At 36.7% G+C, this 23,849-nt stretch overlaps 2 long non-coding RNA genes across 2 annotated transcripts in view; one reads left to right on the forward strand and one right to left on the reverse strand.

The window, feature by feature from the left end:
* Nucleotides 1-14,328, forward strand: part of LOC131511969 (uncharacterized) — a 39,247-nt gene extending 24,919 nt beyond the window's left edge. The window contains exon 3 of the long non-coding RNA XR_009261846.1: nt 13,028-14,328. This is a non-coding gene — a long non-coding RNA (uncharacterized LOC131511969). The remainder of the gene's footprint in view (nt 1-13,027) is intronic.
* LOC131511967 (uncharacterized) lies at nt 4,355-9,486 on the reverse strand. The gene is made up of 3 exons (XR_009261844.1): nt 9,396-9,486; nt 7,370-7,492; nt 4,355-4,593 (listed from the first exon to the last, which is right to left on the reverse strand). It is a non-coding gene; the product is annotated as an uncharacterized LOC131511967 (long non-coding RNA).
* Nucleotides 14,329-23,849: the final 9,521 nt, after the last annotated feature.

Genomic DNA, 23,849 nt, shown 5'->3' on the forward strand with positions numbered 1-23,849 from the left:
TGTCCAAGAAATTAGTAACATAGAGGATATATTTGTAGAAAACAATTTTGCATATTTCTAAAATCGTTTAAGTGGTCATGAAACCAATATGCATGTGAAATCATAAATTTAAAAATACATATCCATTTAAAAAATGTAAATAGTATCTGTTTGTACTGTGTATATATATATATGCCTTTTAGTTTATATTTTGTTATATATATATATATATATATATATATGTATCATATGATGTAAATGGACTCTACAAATAACTGAAATTATTAATCAAATTGCTCAGCAATAGTATAAATGTTTACTACCATTTAGTTTAATAGGATTCTTCCAAAAATTCAATTTAGCTAGTAAATATTTATTGTGTTCCTTATAAACAGTAGATTCTATTATTGCAGCTTTGGCTACAAACAAAATTGATAGGGTCCCAGCCTTCAGTAAGTGTGCAGCTTAATAAGAAGGGTAATAAACAAGTAGTTTTGAGTGTGATGGATGTCATGGAAAGCCAAAATAGAATGGGTAGCATTGTAGACCTATCCTGATTTAGGGGTCAGGGCTGACTGGAGAAAGAGAAATATAAGTTTAGACTTGAAGAATATCTAAGTGGAATAGTTAAAGTTGTTTTAGGCATATCTAAAGCCAGGAGGTGAGGGAGATGAGACACAAACTAGAAAGAGTCAAGTATGACTGGGGCATAGAGTGCCAGTCAGAGAGTGGTGAAAGATGAAGCTTTAGAAGTATATGGCAGCTAGATGTGAAAGACAATATAGTTGTGTCAAAGATATTTGAGTTCATTTAAGTCCTAGGGAAGGAACTTGTGGAGTAGTAAGTAGTGGATATTTGTGATTATATTTGTGTTTCACAAGGTACCTCTAGGTAATGACATCGAGAAGGATTGGAAAAGAACAAGAATACAAGTGGCAATACTGGCTTATAGACCATGGCCAGTAGTCCTCATAAAGGAAGATGGTGGCTTGGCTTGCATTAGGGTACTGGCAGTGGGAATGCAGAAATGTGGATATTCTGACAGGTGATTAAACCATAGAAGCACTGAGTCTTGGTGATTGATTGTGAGTGTGTGTGTGTGTGTTGGGTAGCATCACTGAGAAAAAAGGAAGGAAATTCTTATCAAGTTTATGGCTTAAGAAATAGATGCAAGGCAGTGCTCTTTAGCAAATATCACAGAATTATTGGTAGATTTCAGTGAGAATGAATTCCATTTTCTGGTAGGGCATTAAATGACACAATGTAGAGAAGTAAGCAAATTCTAAATATGTATCATTGTATTATAATCCCCTAAATATTCTTATGTATAATGTAGTGCTTAAGGAACATTACTTCTGTGTAGTTTATTTTGAAGGAAAGTGTTCACAGAACACTTCATATAAATTAAAATCATTTTATTGAACTTGCCAGTTAATTACAGAGTATTATATTCCTGGAGTGAGATAAAAGGCCAACAACAAACACATAATTTTAAGCATAGTTCAAATTATTTAAATTACATGTTCCTATAAATGAATCTTGGGACCCTCTCCCATGGAGCCTTCTCTGTTCTCTTTCCTGGCATGTCTCCTCTTCAGTTTCTAGTTGGGAGAAGGAGCAGGCCTCTTCTCTCTGATCTCTGTTTTTTTCTCTAGGGAGCTCACTTGTAGTCTTCCAACATCATCATCTTTTTCTCCTAGTATCATTATCTTGTTCTGTCTCTTCTTCTAAGTTGATGACCTTCTATGTGTGTTCAGTGTCCTCATGGCCTTTTTGGCTAGGGCTAGTACATCCAAAGCAGAAGCCAATCTCTGCTGCATTAAGACCAGTTTCCCTCCTGAGGCCTCTGACTCTTTCATGGATTCAACCTAAACCTCTTCAAGTCCTCAGACTCTTTCTCTTCTTAGAGAGTTAATGAAAACAGGTAACATGAGAGGAGCATTTACTAAATGACATTCTTTGTTCAGCATTTCACCTGCATGATCTCATTCACTTTACACACTGACACTGTACAGCTGCTGTGGTGAATTTCCCTGGTGTACAGGTGAAGAAACTGAGGTTTGGAGTAGATGCACAACAATTAGAGTCACAGTTAATAAATGACAAGATATGAATATCAAACAATGTTGTTCAGACTCTGAAAGCACTGAATTTATGCCCTTAACCACTCTGCTAACCTCCCTATTTCTATTTACTGTGGATCGTGTCTTTACACATCATACAGGGATAAATGTAATCGCTTCCTTACTGACCTGCCTTACCGAACCATCGTTCTTTTGATACATTCAGCAATTTGATATCTGAATAATTGTTGTAAATGATTATTTTTTTAAAAAGTTTTTTTAATATCCATTTATTTTTGAGAGAGAGAGAGAGAGAGAGACAGACAGACAGAATGCAAGCAGGGGAGGGGCAGAGAGAGAGGGAGACACTGAAAGAGTGACCCTGGGAGGGGTAGAGAGAGAAGGAAAGGGAGAATTCCAAGAAAGCTCTGCTCTGTCAGCACAGAGCCCAACAGAGGGCTCAATCTCACAAAGCACAAGATTATGATCTGAGCCAAAATCAAGAGTTGGACGCTTAACTGACTGAGCCACCCAGGCGCCCCTTAGCTAATTTTTTTTTAAATGCTCTGTCTTGTATTGGCCAGGCCTCACACAGTCTACTGAGTCTTATATCCCAGTTTCTCCTCACAGTCCTATATGTGGGCTTTCTTCTGAAAATTCCTCCATGCTACAACTGCCTTCTCCCTACATGCCACTCTGTTAACTGGCAACTGCTAATTAAATGGACATTTGGTCCAAGGATAGACAATCTATAATCCAGCAGCTAGAGAGGTGAAATGGTGAATCCTTTACCCAAAGAATGGCTTATTGAATCAGCCTTCTCTTCTGAGATCTGACTGGCCACGAGAGAGGAGTTAGTTCAGTGGAGGTAGGAGAAGTTGAGAGGTAGAGAAAAGCAGAGAATCTTCATAAAAGGATTCATCAGAGAATTGTGATCAGGTTGTTATGAGAAGGAAACATTGAACTCTTGTCTCAGAGCCCTGGAACTTGAACCACACTGCGCTATGGTGGTCTGGTTACTGTGAAACCAGGTCAACTATGGTTACTGTTCTCTGATGGTCCCTAGATTCTTTTGAGACCTTGCTATGCATTGTCTTCCTTTCTATGTTTACTCCTCAAACAAACAACAATTCCATGTTATCTGAAGGAATTGAGTAAGGCTGGTGTGTGAGTGTGTGTGTGTGTGTGTGTGTGTGTGTGTGTGTTTTCCCTAAAAGAGCCCAACTCAGGATCTTTGCTTTTTCATCACATTAACTTACATAGTAATAATAATAACCACTGACAATTGTCACATATATCACACATGCCAGGGACTGTGCTACATTTAAATGCATTCTTTCATTGAGTCCTCACAATCTTTTCAAATGGGTTTTCTTCACCTTCGCTAACAGGTAAAGCAGTGAGGCACAGAGAGGCTCAGTAATTGGTTCAAGGTCACACACTTGTTAAATGGCAGCCCTGGGATTTGCGTTCTGGTCTGCATGATTCCATTACCCATTTTTACCATATTCTGCCAGTCATTCTGGTTTTTTTTTTCTTTTTTGCCAGTCATTCTTTACCTGGACCCTACAATTTCCTGATGTAGAACTTTGTGTCTCACTCATTCTTCTGTGTTTATAACACTGATATCCTTACTGTCTCACTAAAAAACTATTTTATTCACTGTTCTGTTTTTCTGTTTGTTTTTGGTGGTTTGGGGGGTGACTGTTGTTCCTTCCACCTAGACTGTCATCTGATCTCATATTATTAAATCCTAAAATTCCTTGAGGATTCCAATGTAAGACTCAATCTTGAACATTTTCTATATCCCTCACACTTAGTCCATAGCAAGAACACCTCATTTTACATCACCGTGTCTTCCATTCCATTGGTCAACACCACTTCATGGAAGTAAGTCTTTTCACCTCAGTTAGGGTAATCTGGTATCTGCAGTCATGTCTTTTCTCCTCTAATTCTATGAAAACACCTTTGTAGTGCTGACCTCATGGTAGACTTTACCACATTGAATAATTTATTGCTTAGTAAAAAGAATGTAAATATAGTAATATGTATAAAATATATTTTATATTTAGTTTTACACTGAAAGATTTGGGATAATGAATCATTTCAATCAAACTTAAAGTGATTTTTGTCTCTTGACAGTTAAATGACTACTTCTTTGAGTGTCTAAAGAGTGTATGTCAATATGTCAATTTAGTTTTATTTTGACTCTTTTTAAAGTCTTTATAAAGATGTCTAAAACATCGTTGTCTTAGATACCCAGCAACTGTTGTTTCTCCTCTTGGTAATAAATCCACAATTTGATTCTGATGAACAGTCTCTCTTTTATTATCACTTCATATAATTCATATAATTCAGTGCAGAAATCTCCACTTTTGGCTCCTGACTCATTGGAACTATATTGCTCTGATCACTGACCTAGGAATGGACCAAGATCCAGTAAGCGGAATCCAAGGAGACTTTTTCTGGACCCATTGAAAGAAGAGCCTGGTGCTTATCTTCTGATCTTGTTAGTAATGAGGAGGAATATGAACTTGAAGCCATGGGAGGTCTGAGAGAAAGTCAAACAGAGAAACCAAGTTCAAATGATATTGAGTGCATTCTTGGATCAAACTGAACAAGAACTTGGCCTAGTCTCTTCAGATACCTGAGCCAATAGGTTTCCTTTTTTTTTAAACTTAACTTGGCCTAAGTTGAAATTTCTGTCATTAACATTTTAATTGTCCCTCTCTTCAGAAGAAAAAGTGAATTCTACATACTTTAATGTGTAGTTAGCCACTGTTTGCCGCATTCTATTGTAACCAGTTATTATATACAATTCTCATTTTAAAAGGATGAAGTAAGGTCTGTTCATAGATAAATATGCAAACAGCAAACTCTGATACTGCTAATTGTATATCTTAAAGTATTTCTTGCTTTGTGTTGGTACAGGTAGGTGATATCTGCCTTTGAGGATAGGAATGTTAGAGTTAGGAGTCTGGCTAATTCTCCTGATGTGAACAGGACTGTATAGGAATGGCTGTATACATAAAAAGGTGCCCTATACTGGCAGAATAAGTCCTCAGGGAAAACAAACCAAAACTAAGCCATATACATCAATTGAGTTTTGAAATAGAAACTTCCTCAATTTCTTTGTCACAAAATAATTGAAAAATTTCTAGCTCAAATGTCTTGCTGTTTCATTTGGAGGTAAGCTGATATAGTCCTTCTCACATAGTAAGTATTATCGACATGCATTACACTAGAATATTTATTAGCACTATTCAGTGAGCTGTAAATCACCAGGGAGGTCCAGGATTAGCAAGATATTAATGTTTAACTGCACAAAATTGCTGCTAGTTTTATCTTTCCAAGTATTACAGTTTATAAAGACAGTCACATAATTTCAGTTTAAATGTCCCTTAAGTCATCATTTTATTATGACTGAATATTACTATTAACTGGGACTTTATAATGAAAAAAATTCCAGTTGAGGAACACAAGTTTTAGTCTGCTGTGATTGTGATGAATACTACTTCATTCGGGAAACACTTCATACTTGGTATTTTTTTTTTTAATGTTTACTTACTTATTTTGAGAGAGAGAGAGAGAGAGAGAGAGAGAGAGAGAGAGAGAGAAAGCATCCATGCATGCGCATGTGCACGCACGCACACACACACACACACACACACATACACACGTGTGAGCAAGGGAAGGGCAGAAAGGGAGAGGAAGAGAGAGAATCCCAAGCAGGCTCTGTGCTGTCAGCATAGAGCCCAATGCGGGGCTCAGTCCCGTGAACCAGGAGATTATGACTTGAGCCAAAACTGAGTTGGACGCTCAACTCACTGAGCCACCTAGGCACCCAGACTTAGTATTCTTATTGTAAGATCTGGATAAGCAAACTAAACAAAATGGAAAACAGTAAGGATCTGTGATCTAATAGAAAAAGAATTCCATAAATGACAGGTCTTAGGATTTGATTTCTGGAAAAGCAGTGTTATTCAGGACAAGGGTGTTTTCCTGTCCTTCTGACTTCTATTTTTGGTGACTTGGCTTTAGTTTTCAGGTATGTCCTCTTGTGGCTAAAAAATAACCACTGGGCAGGAGTTGTATCCTCATATAACATATTCAAAGGCAAAAAGAGGTCTTTTTTTTTTATTGTGGATGAAAACCTTTCCCAGATACCCTCAGTAGACTTACAACAAGGTCCCCTTGACCAGCACTGCTTATAAATCTGTAACCTAGCTGTAAGTAAGGCCCACAAAGCGAAAATCTGGTATTTTTATATATGGTGGATAGAGGGCAAAGAAAATCAGCAGGAGAACCATCCATGTCTAAACTGGCAGACTATTCTGCCATGTGATTACTTTCAGAGAGGCAGAAATTTAGTAGCAACAGCTGTTGGCCAAATAAGATAGCACATTAGAATCCCAAGTTAAGTAGTTAGTGCTACAAGGCTATTGTGCTGTGTTGGAAGTCTAACTTATTTAATGATAGGAAATTGCTGAATTCAAGAGGATATAAAAATAATTATGTTGTTTGGAATGATTTCATTCATCATCCCGGTAGTTATTTTACTTTTTAGCCTGTAAAGGTGAATACACAACAAAACAAACACAAAATTCTAAAAATGGGCAGACCAAACCTGTCTCAATTTATGATATGTAAATATTGAATCATCTCTTTCTTCTTTATCTGTGTTCATTATTGAATGGCCTGTCTGCTGCTTTTTTTTCATGAAATGTTTGTGTGTGTGTGTGTGTGTGTGTGTGAGAGAGAGAGAGAGAGAGAGAGAGAGAGTGTTGTTACGTGTTTTTTTTTTTTTTAAATATTGTCAAACTAGCTAACATACAGTGTATATAGTGTGCTCTTGGCTTTGGGAATATATTCCCATGATTCATTGCTTACATACAACACCCAGTGCTCATCCCAACAAATGCCTGCGCATGCACACACACAAATGGGGGAAGGGCAGAGAGAGAGAGAGAGAGAGAGGGGAACAGACAATCCCAAGTGGGCTCTGTGCTTACAGCAGTGAGCTTGATGTGAGGCTCGAACTCATGAACTGTGAGATCATCGCCTAAGTTCCAGTCAGATGCTTAAACAACTGAGTCATGCTAACCCAAGTGAGCAGCCCCTGTCTGCTGCTTTTGAGCATCTTCAATTCAATTAACATTTGCTGAGTTCCTAACATTAGAAGTCCTCATTCTAAGCTCTGTAGGAACACAAATAAAATACACTTTTCTGTGAGGAATTTATCATCTATAAATGAAACAGATTGAGATGCAAATGAATATAATGCAAGATGTTAGCCATGTACTTTAACCTGAAGTTTAGACACTTACCATGGAAATTAGGAGTCAAGTTTCTGCTAAATATGGGGAGGTTTTGTGGAGGACTTGTCTATAGGTGTGCTGTCTAGGATGGACAAAGGGAAATAGGACTTTTCATATTCCATATTGTGGGATCTAAATGAGAGGGAAGATACATCATGAGATTAGGAAATGCGGAACAGTTGGATGATTTGGACTCTACAGCTTGCACTAGAGCAGATAAGGGATCTGAAAAGATGGACTAAAGCTAGATTTAAAGCCACACAAAGGAGTATGGAAGCACCATCAAGCTACTGAATATCTCTGGCCAAGGTGAGATCTCCTCTCTACTTAGAACTCTCATGCCTCTCTTTGCAAATTACTAATATTTGTTGAACATTAAGTTCTAGTCAACATTCTAAGTACTTCAGACATACTCATATGATCCTTACAAAAGTCCTATAAGTTTCCTATTACTGTAAGTTCATTTTATATATCAAGAAATTTGACACAGGTTAAGAAACTTGCCCAAGATCACAATCATAACTACCACCTCTGTAGTCGGGAAGAAAAAACAGCTATTCCTTCCTGATATACATTTTTGCCATATTTCTATTATAAGAAAAAAGTTTATACATCAATATAAATATTTCTTATTTTTGATTTTTTTTAAATGTTTATTTTTGAAGGAGAGGGAGACAGAGCATGAGCAGGGGAGGAGCAGAGAGAGAGGGAGATATAGAACCCGAAGCAGGATCCAGGCTGAGTGTCAACACAGAGCCTGATTCAGGGCTCGAACTCATGAACTGTGAGATCATGACCTGAGCCAAAGTCAGACACTCAACCGACTGAGCCACCCAGGTGCCCCAATATTTCTGAGTTTTGAATTATTTGTCTGATGGTTTAATGTAGCAAAACTTTATAATTTGATTGGTTTTTTTTTTTTTTTTTTTTTTAGATTTTACTTTTTAGTTTTATTTTTTTTTATCATTATAAACTCAAGGATTTAAATGTTTTTGATGGATTTTAACTCATGGTGGGTTTTAGCCAGGAGTTAAATCGTATCATCTTAGGTGCATGGAAACTTCTTCAGGTGGCTCCCAAGCAAAACTTTAATATAAACCTCAATTCCTGTAATCCTCTGCACAGGAAGAGATCTCATAGAAAAGGAAGAATAGTGCATTAATAATTATAAATCTTTCATCTGGAAGAAAAGTTAGAAGCCATTTAGTGCATTACAACATTTCCAATATATATTATTTAAAACAAAAAGTGAAAGGCCTTTATTAACATTCATTTAGTAGATCATGGAACATTGGAATTGAAAGGAACTGCTAGGCCAGAGTTACAAACTGGCCTGCATAGTGACTTTTTAAAATTTTTTCTGGTTTAACTGAATTACTTGCCAGGTTCAAAAAATATTAGAACATTTAATATAAAAATATGAATTTTCAGCATCTCATAAGTAGAACATGGGGAAAAAGCAAACCTACATTCCTATGCCAACAATCAATTAGACCAGAGTAGAGGTTGGTTAAGTCAGGTCCTATACTACCTGGTTAGTCACAGACAGTGTATTAGTTTTCTGTGGCTGCATAAAAAATCACCACAAATTTAGAAACTTAAAATAACACCCATTAATGAACTCACAGTTTGATTGGTCAAAATTTTATTAAGCATAGGTGGTTTCTCTGCTAAAGGTCTCACGGGCCACGATCAAGGTGGCAGCCAGGCTGGCCTCTTATGTGGAGGTTCTAGGGAAGAATCTGCTTCCCAGCTCACTCATATTTTTGGTAGAATTCAGTTGACTATTGTTGTAGGACTGAGGTCCCCATTTTCTTACTGGCTGTCTTAGCTCCTTTACAGCAATAGAGTATCTCTGTCTTGCTGAATCATTCTTAGGCTTTGAATCTCTCTGAATTCTTCTTCTGTAGCCACTTAGAGGAAATGCTTTCCTTTTAAAAAGCTTATGTGATTAGTTTAGGACCACCCAGATAATGTCCTTATTTTAAGGTCAACTGATTAGTAACCTTAATCACATTTGCTAAATACCTCTTACCATGTAGTGAACAAAATTATAGAAGTAACACCAGGACTGAGATTATGGGGCCATCTTAGAATTCTGTCACAGATAGCAATGGTCTTCTTGGCCACTGTATGTATAAAAATACCAAGTGTACATGAAGATGTTGTCATGGAAACTCATGTTACTAGTAGGAGTAGATAGTGTATCACTACACTGAAGCACTATGGGTAGAATGTATGCATGCATGACCTGTAACTCCCAAGTTCTACCCTAGGTACATACTCCAGAAATGCATACATTTGTGCACTTACAAATGTAGGGAGGACATTATGCTTCTATTGTGTACCTTATAGAAAACTCCGTGGTAAATCTCATTTTCTGAACCTTGTAGTTGTTTATAGATAGTATCAACACTACCTTCTTTTGAACATTTTGAACATTTCTAAGGTCTTTTTCTTATAGCTGATTGTATTTGCCTGACCTACAATAAAAAAAGATCATTAGTAAAATACCATAAAATACCATTATGTAATAAATTTCCTTTTTAGTTTATTTTTTAGAAAGCAAATGGGATAAATGGACTCTGAGTGCTATAATTCTAGGTATGTGTGTTAAAGTTTATGTGCTTTTTCCTCATGAGAGACTACATATTTGTATGAGGGAGAATATGTAATACCTGCAAGTTCTTTACTGAGAGAGTCCTTTTGTCTAGAAATTATACTTGATTGTTTGCTTGATTTTTCCTCCCAGAAAAATTAATACATATCCCTTTATATCACAAATAAAAGCACAAATAAAATGTGATCAGATGCCATTTATAATTTCTGTTCTGGAGGAAATCAGAATAGGGGTCAGAATACCTACTGCCCTCCATTGCTGGAAAGGTCAGCCTGGCAGTGTTTTTTCTTGGGCCCTCAGACAATATCCCCAGGTGTTTCCAGCCCCCAAACAAGGTACATAGTTGGGGCCCTGGCAGTTGTAAACACTGTTATCACTTTGGGTGAGGGCTTTCAGCAGAGAGGAGAATAATGTTGATATTTCATGTTGTAAGGAATATAAGGAAGACCATACAGCTGGCCTGTCCTTTGATATCTCAGAAGTGCTACCTTACTGTGATTAGAAGAATCCTAGAGTAATCCAATGCAGGGAACATAAATAGCCTTATCTTCGGCCCTGTTTATGTTTTGCTTTCACCTAGTACAAAATTTTAACACTGTGAGTTGTCTCAGCGCAAGAAAGACATTGCTCATGTTTTATTTCTATTTACACACTAATGGCCTTTCTTCTTTCCTAGAGCCTGTTTGGTTCAACAGGTTTTTTTTGTTAAAATTGTGACATGTAATTATATATGTTATCATTACTCTTTATCCTTTATTTTCATTAGATCTGTGAACAACTGCTGTGTTTGGGGATTTTTTTCTACTTCTGGGCACGTGGTAGTAGGATCTCACTTTCCCATCAATAGATTCTTCACTATATTCTCTTGTCTTCTGCCTTGCCATCTGGCAATGGCTGCTCCATCAGCCTGAGCCATAGATGAAGGAAGGCAATTATGCAGAGCAGAAGCCTAACCAACTTATAGTGGATGTATAGCATCAGAAATATACCTGTGCTGACATTAAAATTTTTTTTAACGTTTATTTATTTTTAAGAGAGACAGTGTAAGCAGGGAAGGGGCAGAGGGAGACACAGAATCCAAAGCAGGCTCCAGGCTCTCGGCTGTCAGCACAGAGCCCAACGTGGGGCTAGACCTCACAAACTGCAAGATCATGACCTGAGCTGATGTCAGACGCTTAACTAACTGAGCCATCCAAGCACCCCATGCCTGTGCTGATATTTTTGAGCTTGTTTGTTATTGTAGCATAATCCAGACTATCCTGTCTTATCCATGGCCTGGGTAGTTTTAAGTGTCTCTGATTTAACAGAACCATTCCATGATTTCAGTAGTCTTAGTAATATATACAATTTATATGGACTGAACAAAGAATTAAAATATTCAAATAATAGAAGGCTTTTCTTCTTCAATTTTGTTATATTATTATACCAAGTACTACAAACCTAACTTTGAGTTTCTCCGAAAAATTTTTTTCAATCTAGGTACAAAATTTTATGTTGAGTAAAATAATGTGCTACTTTAGGAATGTCTTTTATGAGCTGCTTGTTTTGTGGGAGACATGGCTGACAGTCTCCTTGCCTTTTCCAAACTTCTAAGGCATAATAATTTCAGGTGATTCTTAAATTCTACACGTGTTTTGTTGACAACCTACACATAATAGTCTGCACACACATTCTGCTTGCTCAAGTGTAACAAATGGACACCTGATTTTTTTTTTCAACGTTTTTTTTTTTATTTATTTATTTTTGGGACAGAGAGAGACAGAGCATGAACGGGGGAGGGGCAGAGAGAGAGGGAGACACAGAATCGGAAACAGGCTCCAGGCTCCGAGCCATCAGCCCAGAGCCCGACGCGGGGCTCGAACTCACGGACCGCGAGATCGTGACCTGGCTGAAGTCGGACGCTTAACCGACTGCGCCACCCAGGCGCCCCATGGACACCTGATTTTGAATTGCCCTCGACGTTCTTTTTTATCCCCCAATATAAACATATTGACAAGATGATAAAATTTAAGTTCATTAATGTTTTCATGTAATACCATTTTTTTTATAATTCTACAAATGGTGCACGATAGTTCTCAGAAGAGCTGTAAAATAAAACTTAAATTGAATTTGGAGTACTAGAATGACTAATTGTGATTACTCTTCATTTTAGTTAGACAACATATTGTGGTATTTTATAGATGAGACTAGAATACAGATGTAGAAATTTAAATGTCTAAAAGGCTCAGTTTTCCCATAACACTTTAGAAAAGTTTATGAAAACCAGGAAAATGCTGCTGCTGCCTGGCTTTCAAGAGGCTACGTAAAGAACAGATATTGGTGAATCCACCAGAGTCCTTGAAACTGGTGAATAAACCGTGAATGTCAACTGATTTGTTTGTAATGAGCAAAGTAACTCTTGTATGGACCACAGTATTGTAGAGAGTAGAACCAACTCATTCTAGGAAGGCAAAATATAAAGTGGATTTCTCTGTGATCATAGAATCAAAACAGACACAGATAGTTAATGACTTAAATGCATAATGGTTTAAAGCTAATACCGATTCATTTAGTTACACAGTGATAGGAATATTCTTGGCAATCTTCCTTGCATACCTGAATGCACTTGACAAATGTAGTTTTGACTTTGGATATTTACCTTCATGATTCTATTTTCTATAGCAACTCCATTTTGACTGACATTCATTTTTTTGATATACTCACAACTTCAGTTTGATTATAATTGGATTTATGCACCTGAAAGAATTTGTTTCTTTTGAGACATTCCTTATCTCTGCTTGATCTCCTCTCAGGGGACTTGTTAGTAGGTTTCCCCAGTTCAATCTCTCTTATTTCCAATTTCTTCTGACTTGTCTCATTTAAATACCTGCTTACTGACAAAAGCAGTTATTGCTTGGATAATAAAGACAATGTTCATACATTCATTTTTTGATAGCATGTTTCCTTATAAATATAAGCAAAGTTCTACTAGTCCTGCCAAACATTTGCCATTTATAAAAATTCATCCATTTGCGAATATTTAAGTTTCTTTCATTTTTCTCTTGCAGTTTCCACTTAGCACAGATGTTCTATAAAGAATTATAAGAGTCCCTGGAGTTCTTGCCAAGAAGATGCTGTTGAGGTCTACATTATCTACTACTCATTGATTGCTGAAAATATAATCATCAACTCAATCAGTAAATTTCATTAAAAACCAAACAGATGAAACAATTTGACTAACTCTTCTTTGAGCTACAGAAGAAAAAGAACATCTATTAGAAAAATAAACAGCAACCATAAATAAAGTATCTTGTTTTTAATCTAGTCTTTTTATAAGATTGTCTCTATTTCTAAATTGTAGTTATTCATTCTGGGAAAATCTGTAGTTTGTTTCTAAATGAACGCACAGATTACTTTAAGTACGAGATAAACTTTTGGAATTTAACAATGCAGTATTTGCTCTTTAAATTGTTCCTTTCATAGCAGCTAACAGAAGAGAACAAACAATAGTTTCTCCATATTCTTGGAAAAGTTTATCTTGCAAGAGGGGTGATACAATCCTGTACTTATTTTCTTTGTCATTCTGATATGATTATTTAACTTCTTATATATCCTGAGGTGACAAAGGAATTTTTAGAGACCATACTGCTCTTCACAGAACACTTCCATTTTCTCTGAGCTAAACATTAGGCAAATTCTCTTATTAGTTTTAGCTTAAGATGAGTATATCTCAAGGATCTCATTTTTGCAAGGAATTAAAAGGTCAGAAGAATAAATCAGAGAACTCCTAAAGTTAAACACAATGCATATTATTCTCCGGGCAGTATGAAAAGGTAACTTTGTCCAGCTATTGTGATAGGTTGATTTGAATAATCTCAAAAAATTGATACTACAGCTAAATAGAATAATACAGACATTGGAAATTCAGCATTCAAGAGCAGTAGCCTTCATTAGCTCACTCAATGTGTACTTCCTGAGTTTTTCCACTGTATAAAGGCTAGAGAGGCACAAGGAACAGAAAACTGTATGTACCAGAGCAGATTACAGGTTGCCCTATGCAAAGAGCACAGAATCTACAGAAATTAGAGGATCAGAAATACACATGAAATTTAATTGTGATATAAGTCAAGAAGAGAAAACAACATATTTATATTTGCTAAACATATACTCATTTACTAAAAATGAGAGGCACAAATAATAAAAGTTATAGAAGATCACAGAAGTGCATATGCATTTTGAAGATAGTTGGTCTTAGGTAAAAGTCATTGGCCAGCAGTTCTGACCATCATCATTAAGTGGCTTCATAACATTGGAACCTACCTCTGACTTAGTACCACAGGGATTCTCTAAGCAAAGTTCCTTTAGTTAGACAGAAAAACCAAATCTTTCTGTAAGTAATAGCAAAACATAGTTCTTCCCAGTGCATCTGGTGATCCTTCCAAGTTGGGCAGTGAGTAACAATTTGTTCTTTTATTTTACAGTAAAAGACCACTTAGAAGATTGTAACTTTGAAAACATTGAATGAGGTATGTGTTCTGTTTATTTGTTAGAAGAACCACTATTTCGGGAATGGGAAAGAGTTGAATTTAGTATATATATTTCTCTTGGGTCTCTCTTAAAAACTTCTGGTTGACACAGAAGAGTTGTCTAATAAGTCTCATTTTGACAAAATTAGGTGGTAAGAGTAGGAGAGGGGAAAACTGATACACAAGATATTCATTACGTTGAAACATGTGAAGTTACCTAAATACACCATATTTAACCTCAAATATGGCCATTTAAAATTGAATTAAAAAGAAATGCTTGTGTTTGTTTTTGGTTGAGGCCCTCAAGGCCAGGAATGATACAGTAGATGTCAAGTATCTCACAAGTTTCAAAGGAAGGAGCCAGACCTTTTAACCAGGATGTGCTAAGAGATAGTTAAAATGGTTCTGTCATACTAGTGATCACCCACCTCCAACCAGAAAAGCATAGAGGTAGGAAATGAATGAGGGAAATCTTCTTTTGAGAGATTATGGGCCCACTGTGGGTTCTCCCTTCTATGGGGACAGGAGAACAGCTTCCTTTCAACACCTCACATGAAGTGGGAAGAATCTCGGAGGGATCTCCCAGTCCACCCACCTGGAGGGAGTCTGAGTGGAACCATTTGGAAAGGAAATCCATTCAAAATAATTCTGACATGACATAGCCCAGCAAGGGCCTGTCTGTGGGTGTGAGGCTGAGAATGATGCAGGCACCCTGTATATTACTGGTAGTACAGTAGGAGGTGGCAGAGAGAGAATCTCAAAGACTCCCACAAAGACAAGTAGTGAAAAAAGTCAGATTGGCACATAGGCCGGTCTCCTAGGATCAGGGACATCATTTCACAAGTTGCTCAATACTGCCTTTTCTCTTCAACCTCCTCTCACTGTGGATCCTACCCCAGAGAGGTCATATGCTCAGGTTTGTTGCTTCTGATACAATGCAGAAGCGCAATGATTATGACAGCACAATATGCATCAGTAATTGGCTTTCCAGATAATTCTTATATTGTTTTCTTCAGACACAAGATATCTACCTAAAATATTGAGCGCGCGCGCGCACACACACACACACACACACACACACACACTCACACAGTTTTTAAGTTTCAAACTGAGTTTTGCTACTGGCATATATAGGAGCTGTCTTCACATAGAAACAGATGTTACTACAAGACATGAATTGGGTTATTTCACCAAGGTTTTTTTTTTTTTTTCCTCTCCCACTATCTCTTCCTTTTATTCTTGCTTTCATGTTTCTTTTTTTCCACCTCTCCCTCACTATTGCTCTTTATTATTATTTTTTATTTGTTTACTGAACCACTCCTGTGGGGAGTTTAGGTTCCTAACCATTGGATGAATCTGCCACTCCTCTGTTCAGACTGTTAGATTTCCACCACATGTCCCAGCCTTGCTGGGGTTTGTTCCCCCTCAACTTTTACTCTGGGAATTCCTATCCTTACACTACAGGACTGCCCCCACCCCCAACTTCATTATCATCTGAGAGAAGAGTTATCTGCACAGGAATTCCTTATCTTTTCAGAAAGCTTTACTTTGGCCAGGCTTATGTAAAACAAATAACATTCAATTGAGATGACCTTTTGGAATGGCCCAAGGAATATCCAGTAGGCATAAAATAAAGGTAACATTTACAAGGCTTCTGAACGTATGTAGACTCCATAACGATATAGTTGCACATGATGAACATAAGATGTTTTCATCTGTTGATTCTGACATTGATACCTCATATGAGTGCTTTGACCTTCATTTCTGATTTATTTATTCACAGGACTGATTCTGCACATTACTTTGAATTCCATCTCTCCTGTGATTTTTCAGTTATCATGACGGCAACACATTTGAAAATCATCTATGCTGTAGTCTACTAAAAATAGACATAGAACACACACACACACACACACACACACACACACACACAGAGACACACGGAACAAATTGCATAGAAATTAAGGAGAATATAGGTTCATGGCTAGCCACCTAGTTTATTGAAAGGAAAAAAGGCAAGGGCAAAAGAACTACCTTTATGAATAAAATGATCTTAACAGAAGCTATCTTTAAGGTGTCAGGCTCCAATTTTTCTTACCCAACACCTATAGAAAATGATAATGTTGGCATTGTCTACTCACATGGAAAAGGCTGCTCGTGAGACATCTGCACCTCAGCACATCTGTAACCCATTCCCAGCACTCAGATTTAGAGGCTCTGCTTTAGGGATTACTGCCAGGACTGGCTTCATTTAAGGTTTTTATAGTGTTTGGGAAGATGAAGTGCCCAGTAAAATCTTCAAGTTCACAGATGACACTAAGCTTCTCTGGGTAATTAAATGTCAGGCTGATAAGGATAAACTGCAGAAAAATCTTTCCTGCTTGTGTATGAGGTCAGGACATGAAGATGAACTTTACCCAGGGATGTGTGAATGTTGTAGAATAAGGAAAGAGGATATAAATCATAGTATATGATGGTGACCGTTGAGCATCAGTGACGACACAGGATAAAGATTCGAGTGTTGTTATTTATCTTCTGTTTCTGGAAAGTTCTACCTGAAGTCTGTGGAGACAAAAACAGTTACTATAATTCTGTGAATTGTTAGGGTCTTGCAAAGGACACAGAAACATCAGTAGCAATTCAAACATTTTCATGTATGGTATTTTGTTTAATCCTCAAAGCAGTCCTGCGTAGTAACTTCTAATACATTTTGCAAGTGAGGAAATGGAGGCTCATTGATTGATCCTTGCATCAAGGCTTCTACAATTAGTTCTGGATGCTGCTTCTAAAGAAAATGAAAACAAAAAATGTTCAGAAATGGCCATTTCAAATTAGGATTGGGAATCTGAAGAACTGAGTAGAGAAAGAGATTTCTATAGGAAGACATATTTTAAAAAGAAGTAATCTTTCATCTGGAAAAATTACCTGAATGCTGAATATAATATGGCTTCCATAACAAAGCACATAAATTGGGTGGCTTAAACAACCCAAATTGTCTCACATTTCTAGAGGTTAGAAGTCCAAGACCAAGGTGTGGTGAGCAAGATTGATTTCTTCTAAGGGTTGTGAGAAAGAATTTCTTCTAGTCCACTTCTTTCTATATCTCTTCACATTTTATCCCCTCTATGCATGTCTGTCTCTGAGTCCAAATTTCCTTTTTTTTTTTTTTTTTTAATTTTATGAGGACACCAGTCATATTTGGATTAGGGCCCACCATAATACCTCATCTTCTTCATGTCTGCAATGAACCCATTTCCAAATAAGGTCATATTTGAGATAATGGGAGTTAGGCTTCACTACACAGATTTTGGGGAGACATAATTCAACCCGTAATAAATGACAAGGAAGCACTACACAATGGATGATACATTTGTGAAAGGTTTTACTCTGAATAGGAACAAGATCTGAAGCCTATATATGTCAGTGAAAAATAAAGCATCAAGAGAACATTAAGCCAATAAAAAGATGTGGGTGGGGGTGGGAGAGAAATATGTGACAGAATCTTAGCATTGTAATACTAGAGAGTTATGGAAAACCATGAGGATCACTGTTTTTACATAGTTGAATAATATCTTCAAGAAGGTTCTGCTCTTCTTGTCCAACAACATAACCAAATGAGTTTACCTAATAGAGCATTAGTATTGGTATGTATCTATCCCAGTTTGTTTTAATCCCAGAAGAGATTTAATCCCAAATATTTAAAAATGTGGTTTACCACCCGACCCAAAGAATCCAATTCTTTGAATGTATAATGGAAACTTCAGGCTTGGCTTTCTTTTTCAGATAAAAATCCAAACAAGAACATTTAGACACATTTATACTTTAATACTTGTATTAAAAATACAAATATATAAAAATACATATATAAAGTATTTATTCACAGTTTCAAAGAGATATCTAGGGGGAATTACAATTATTCTTTACTGTATGGAAGTTAAGACATGAAATGGTAGAGAAAGGTAAAAATAAATTTTCATTCATTTGTTACTGCATCCATCTTCTTAAGGCAGTATCAGTAGTTAAAAATAACCTTCAATTTAGTTTATCATAATGACACCTTGTACCTGGCCTACACAATGACCATTTTATTAAGGTTATTGTCCATTAATCTCTGGGTTTTAAAATATCTCCATGATTATTTTCAGTTTATATTGATCCTCTGAGTTCATAGCTGAATAGATTCAGTCATTGTGTTAGCTGTTATGTCTCTTGTCTGGTTCCTGAAGTGCCTGGTGACTGAGCATTGATTGACAGCTTTGGCAAGGCCGGTGTAAACAGCAGGCAAGCCCCACAGCACTCAGGAGTTGGTGAGGTGGTAAATGCAGTTCTTGTACCCACGTTTTAAATATAAACATCCTGGACTTCTTGTTCAGGACTGAGCTAGACTGACTTTTTCTATGTGGAACCAGAACACTGAAATTGTCAACAACAATTTGCAGTGCTTTCTTGAAAAGGAGTGATGAATGGGATTTGTATTTGGCCTGGACTATGTAGATCCAAGTGTGTGAACAGAGGGGATGACAGTGGGCAAGGAACGGTGGTGAAAGACACCATCCAAGGTCAAGGTGGAAGGTGCTTTGCTGTAAGAAGATGAGAGGTTTCCCTTTGGACATTTAAAAGAAGAAACTCTTTGAGTCATTTTAAAAGAGATGATGAAACATTTTTTAAAGATGAGTGGATTTTATTTCATAAAATTGGAGTATAGAATGAATAAAGCAATATTCTCCATTGTCAAAATATAGTGCAACCAATATATACGCTGTCCAAACACAGCTAGTTAACAGTTTGATCAATTTCTTCCCAGGGACTGTGTGTATGTTTGTATGTATTTGTGATTATGTGTTTTCCATTAGTCTCATCAAACCATTTACATTTATTATGTTTTTAAATTCCAGTGTAGTTAACATACAGTGTTATCCATTTAAGTTTTGAAATCTTGATTCTTCATGAAATACCAAGTGTCTTTTAATGTTAACGTTATATATAACCATCCATAACTTCTTAAATTTTTAAAAATTGTTTATTCATTTTTTTAAGAGAGAGAGAGAGAGAGAGAGAGAGAGAGAGAGTGCAGGGGAGGGGCAGAGAGAGAGAGAGAGGGAGACACAGAATCCGAAGCAGGCCCCAGGTTCTGAGCGGTCAGCACAGAGCCTGATGTGGGGCTCGAATTCATGAACCAGAAGATCATGACCTGAGTTGAAGTCAGACACTTAACCAACTGAGCCACCCAGGCGCCCCTATCCATAACTTTTTAAATGTTTATACTTCCTGAGATTCTGTTTTGACTCTTCTCTTTCTTTCTGTAATCTCCCTGGTCTTTTTCAATTTTCTTATCAGAACAGCTAACATGTAAACACTTTACAAGTCACAAATCTACATGTGTTTTAGGCCTACATATACAAATATTAACCATTTAGATGTCCATTAGTTAATTAATGTATTGATAATTAATCAGTTAATTAATTCATGAAGATCTTAGTATGTGTTAGGTGGTATTCTGAGTACCCAGGGTTTAACCTGGAAGGTGGTGGTTGAATTTAAAGAAAGGTGGTGAGAACTGAAGCAGGAGTCAGAAAGGCATGAAAAGACTACATTTCAAAAGTTCTTAAGTGCTAAATGTAGGCCTTTGGGCATTTATTCTAAGTCTATATTCCATGCCCCTGTTAAATAACCTCATAGTACTCTGCTTATAACACTCATCAGAGTTGTAGTTAATCAGCTATTGAAGTAATTATTTTGTTTAGTGTCTGTATTAGTTTTCTATTGCAGCTATGACAAATTACTGCATGCTTAGTGGCTTTTAAAAGAGCCGAGGATTATTATTTTATAGTTCTATAGGTCAGAAGTCTGGCATGAATCTCACTGAGCTAAGATCAAGGTGTTGGCAGGGTGCATTCCTCCTGTAAATTCTAGGAGGGGGCATTTTCTTGCCTTTTCCACTTGTAGAGCTGCCTGCTTTCCTTGGCTCATGCCTTCTTTCCTCAGTCTTTAAAACCACATCGAGCAAGTCCTTTTCATACAGCCATCTCTCTGGCTGTCTCTTCCACATTTAAGGATGCTTTTATTGGGTCCACCCAGATAATCCAGGATAATCTTATTTTAAGGTTAAATGGTTAGCTACCTTAAATCTCCTTCACCATGTAACTAACATATTTACAGATTTGAGGGAGCAAGATATGAGAGTTGTTGGGGGCCATTATTCTGCTCACCACAGTGTTTATTTCCTTCCCCCAAACTATAAATCTCATGTAGCAAACTCTGCATCCACTCTTCTCTTCTTTTTTAGTTACACGTTTGGTTTGACTCTGTGGCAATTGCTGAGCTAATAAATTTCAATATCCTGACCTCTGCTGTAGTACAGAGGCATAATGTGGCATTGTTCTGGCAAATAAGTTATAATGGGGAGTCTAACTGAGTAATTCTTGCAGAGTTTGCTATCCTGATAAGAAGTATCACTCCTTTATCCCTGTAGGCCTGCCTTAGAGTCTAAAGAATAACATCTTGTGGCCAAGAGTGATAGGAATGAACACTGGGTGTTGTATGTAAGCAATGAATCATGACAGTCTATCCCCAAAACCAAAAGCACACTGTATACACTGTATGTTAGCTAACTTGACAATAAATTATATTAAAAAATAATGATAGGAATTAATATACAAGGCTTCTGCATTAAGGACAAGAAATAAAAACATGGAAGGAGCCTTGATCACTGATGACGTCATTTAGCTGACCTATTGTATTAATCCAAGGTTTGCCTCTCCTGGACTTGGTGTACATAAGAAACAATATTCATTACATGCTTATACTACTCTAGAAGGGTTTCTAGTTACTTGCAGCTACATGAAATCTTACTTCATAGCCTCCACGAGAGCAGGCACAGTTTATACCTTGTTTACCCCTGTATTTCCAAAGCCCCGGGCAGAGCAAAACATCTTTTAGGAACCCTAGTTAATAAATAAATGAACTCAAGAGTTAAATTTCTCTTGAGATTTTAACTATTGATCTGTATTTAAAGATTAACTAGACATTAACTAGTTTAAGAAGGAAGGGTGAGTAGATCATCCAAAACAAAGAGTATTTGTCAATGTCCTGAAGTGGGGGTGAACTTGTATTTAGGGAAGTGGGAGAAAGTGGTGACTATAAAATAACAGGGAAGAAGAGAAAGTGGCTAGCGGGTCACACAGGACCACCATAGGACACGTTAAGAATTTTTTTTTTTTCATTCTTACTGACCGATTTAGATAGACTGATAGATTTTAGTTGAGATTCTCATTTGTATTTTTTTTATATTTTAATTCCAGTGTAGTTAACATACAGTGCTATATTATTTTCAGGTGTACAATATAATGAGCCAACAGTTCCATTCATTTACTCAATGCTCATCAAGACAAGTGCCTTCCTATTCCTCTTCACCTGTTTTACCCGTCCCCCACCTGCCTTTCCTCTGGTAACCATCCATTTGCTCTCTGTAGTTAAGAGTCTGTTTGTCGGTTTGTCTCTTTTTTTTCCTTTGTTCACTTGTTTTGTTTCTTAAATTCCACACATGAGTGAAATCTTATGGTATTTGTCTTTCTCTGACTGGTTTATTTCCCCTAACATTATCTTCTGTAGATCCATCCATGTTGTTGCAAATGACAAGATTTCCTTGTTTTTTATGGCTGAATCTTTTCATGTGTCTGTTAGCCATGTGTTTGTCTTCTTTAAAGGAATGTCTGTTCACATCTCTGACCATTTTTAAGTTAGATTGTTTTTTAGTGTTGAGTTGTAGATGTTCTTTATGTATTTTGGATAAAAACCCTTTATCTGATATGTCATTTGGAAATTTTTTTTTCCCATTTAGTAGGTTGCTTTTTAGTTTTGTTGGTTGTTTTTAGTTTTTTTTTTTGTTTTGTTTTGTTTTTGGTTGTTTCCTTCACTGTACAAGGGCTTTTTATTTTTATGTAGACCCAATATTTGTTGGTATTTTGATAGGGATTGCATTAAATCTGTATGTTGCTTTGGGTAGTAAGACATTTTAACAATATTTGTTCTTCCAGTCCATGAGCATGGCATGTCTATTTCCTTGTGTTGTCTTCAATTTCTTTCATCAGTGTTTTTATAGTTTTCAGAATACAGGTCTTTCACCTCTTTGGTTAAGTTTACCTACGTATTTTATTATTTTTGATGCAGTTGTAAATGAGATTGTTTTCTTAATTTCTCTTTATGCTGCTTCATTATTGGTGTATAAAAATGTAACAGATTTCTGCACATTGATTTTGTATCCTGTTCCTTTATTGAATTTACTTATCAGCTCTAATAGTTTTTGGTGGCATGTTTAGGATTTTCCATATATAGTATTATGCCATCTGCAGAGTGAAAGTTTTACTTCTTTCTTACCAATTCAGATACCTGATATTTTTTTCTTCTCTGATTGCTGAGGCTAGGCCTTCCAGTACTATGTTGAAAACAGTGGTAAGAATGGAAATCCTTGTCTCAGTTTTTCCTCACTGAGTATATATTAGCCATGGATTTTTCATAGAAGGACTTTATTTGGTGAGGTATAGTCCCTCCAAACATAATTTGTTGTTGTTGTTTTTATAATGAATGGATGTTTTACTTTTTGAAATGCTTTTTCTGCATCTATTGAAAAGGCCACATGTTTTTATCCTCCCTCTTAATGGTGTGATGTATCATGTTGATTGATTCACAAATATTGGACTACCCTTGCATCTAAGAATAAATCCCACTTCATTGTGGTGAATGATTTTTTAATGTGTTACTGGATTTATTTTGCTATTTGTTGAGGATTTTTGCATCTGTGTTCATCAGAGATATTGGTCTGTAGTTCTCTTTTTTGTGGTGCCTTTATCTGGTGTTGGTATCAGGGTAATACTGCCCTTATAGAATGAATTTGGAAATTTTCCTTTCTCTTCAATTTTTTGGAAAAGTTTGAGAAGAATAGGCATTAACTCTTTTTTAAATGTTTAGTAGAATTCATCTGTGATGGGGAGCCTAGGTGGCTCAGTCGTTTGGGCATCAGACTTCGGCTAAGGTCATGATCTCACGGTTTGTGAGTTCGAGTCCCGCGTCAGGCTCTGTGCTGACCGCTCAGAGCCTGGAGCCTGCTTCGAAATCTGTGTGTCCCTCTCTCTCTCTCTCTCTGCTCTCTCCCACTCATGCTCTGTCTCTCAAAAATAAATAAACATTAAAAAAAAAAAAAAAAAGAATTCATCTGTGAAGCCATCTGGCCTGGACTTTTGTTTGTTTGGAGTGTTTTGATTACTGATTCAATTTCATTGCTAATAATGGGTCTGTTCAAATTTTCTGTTTCTTCATGACTCAGCTTTGAGACTTTATATGTTTCTAGGAATTTATCCATTTCTCC

The sequence above is a fragment of the Neofelis nebulosa genome, chromosome 5, assembly GCF_028018385.1.
Source record: "Neofelis nebulosa isolate mNeoNeb1 chromosome 5, mNeoNeb1.pri, whole genome shotgun sequence".
In the NCBI taxonomy this organism is placed as follows: domain Eukaryota; kingdom Metazoa; phylum Chordata; class Mammalia; order Carnivora; family Felidae; genus Neofelis; species Neofelis nebulosa.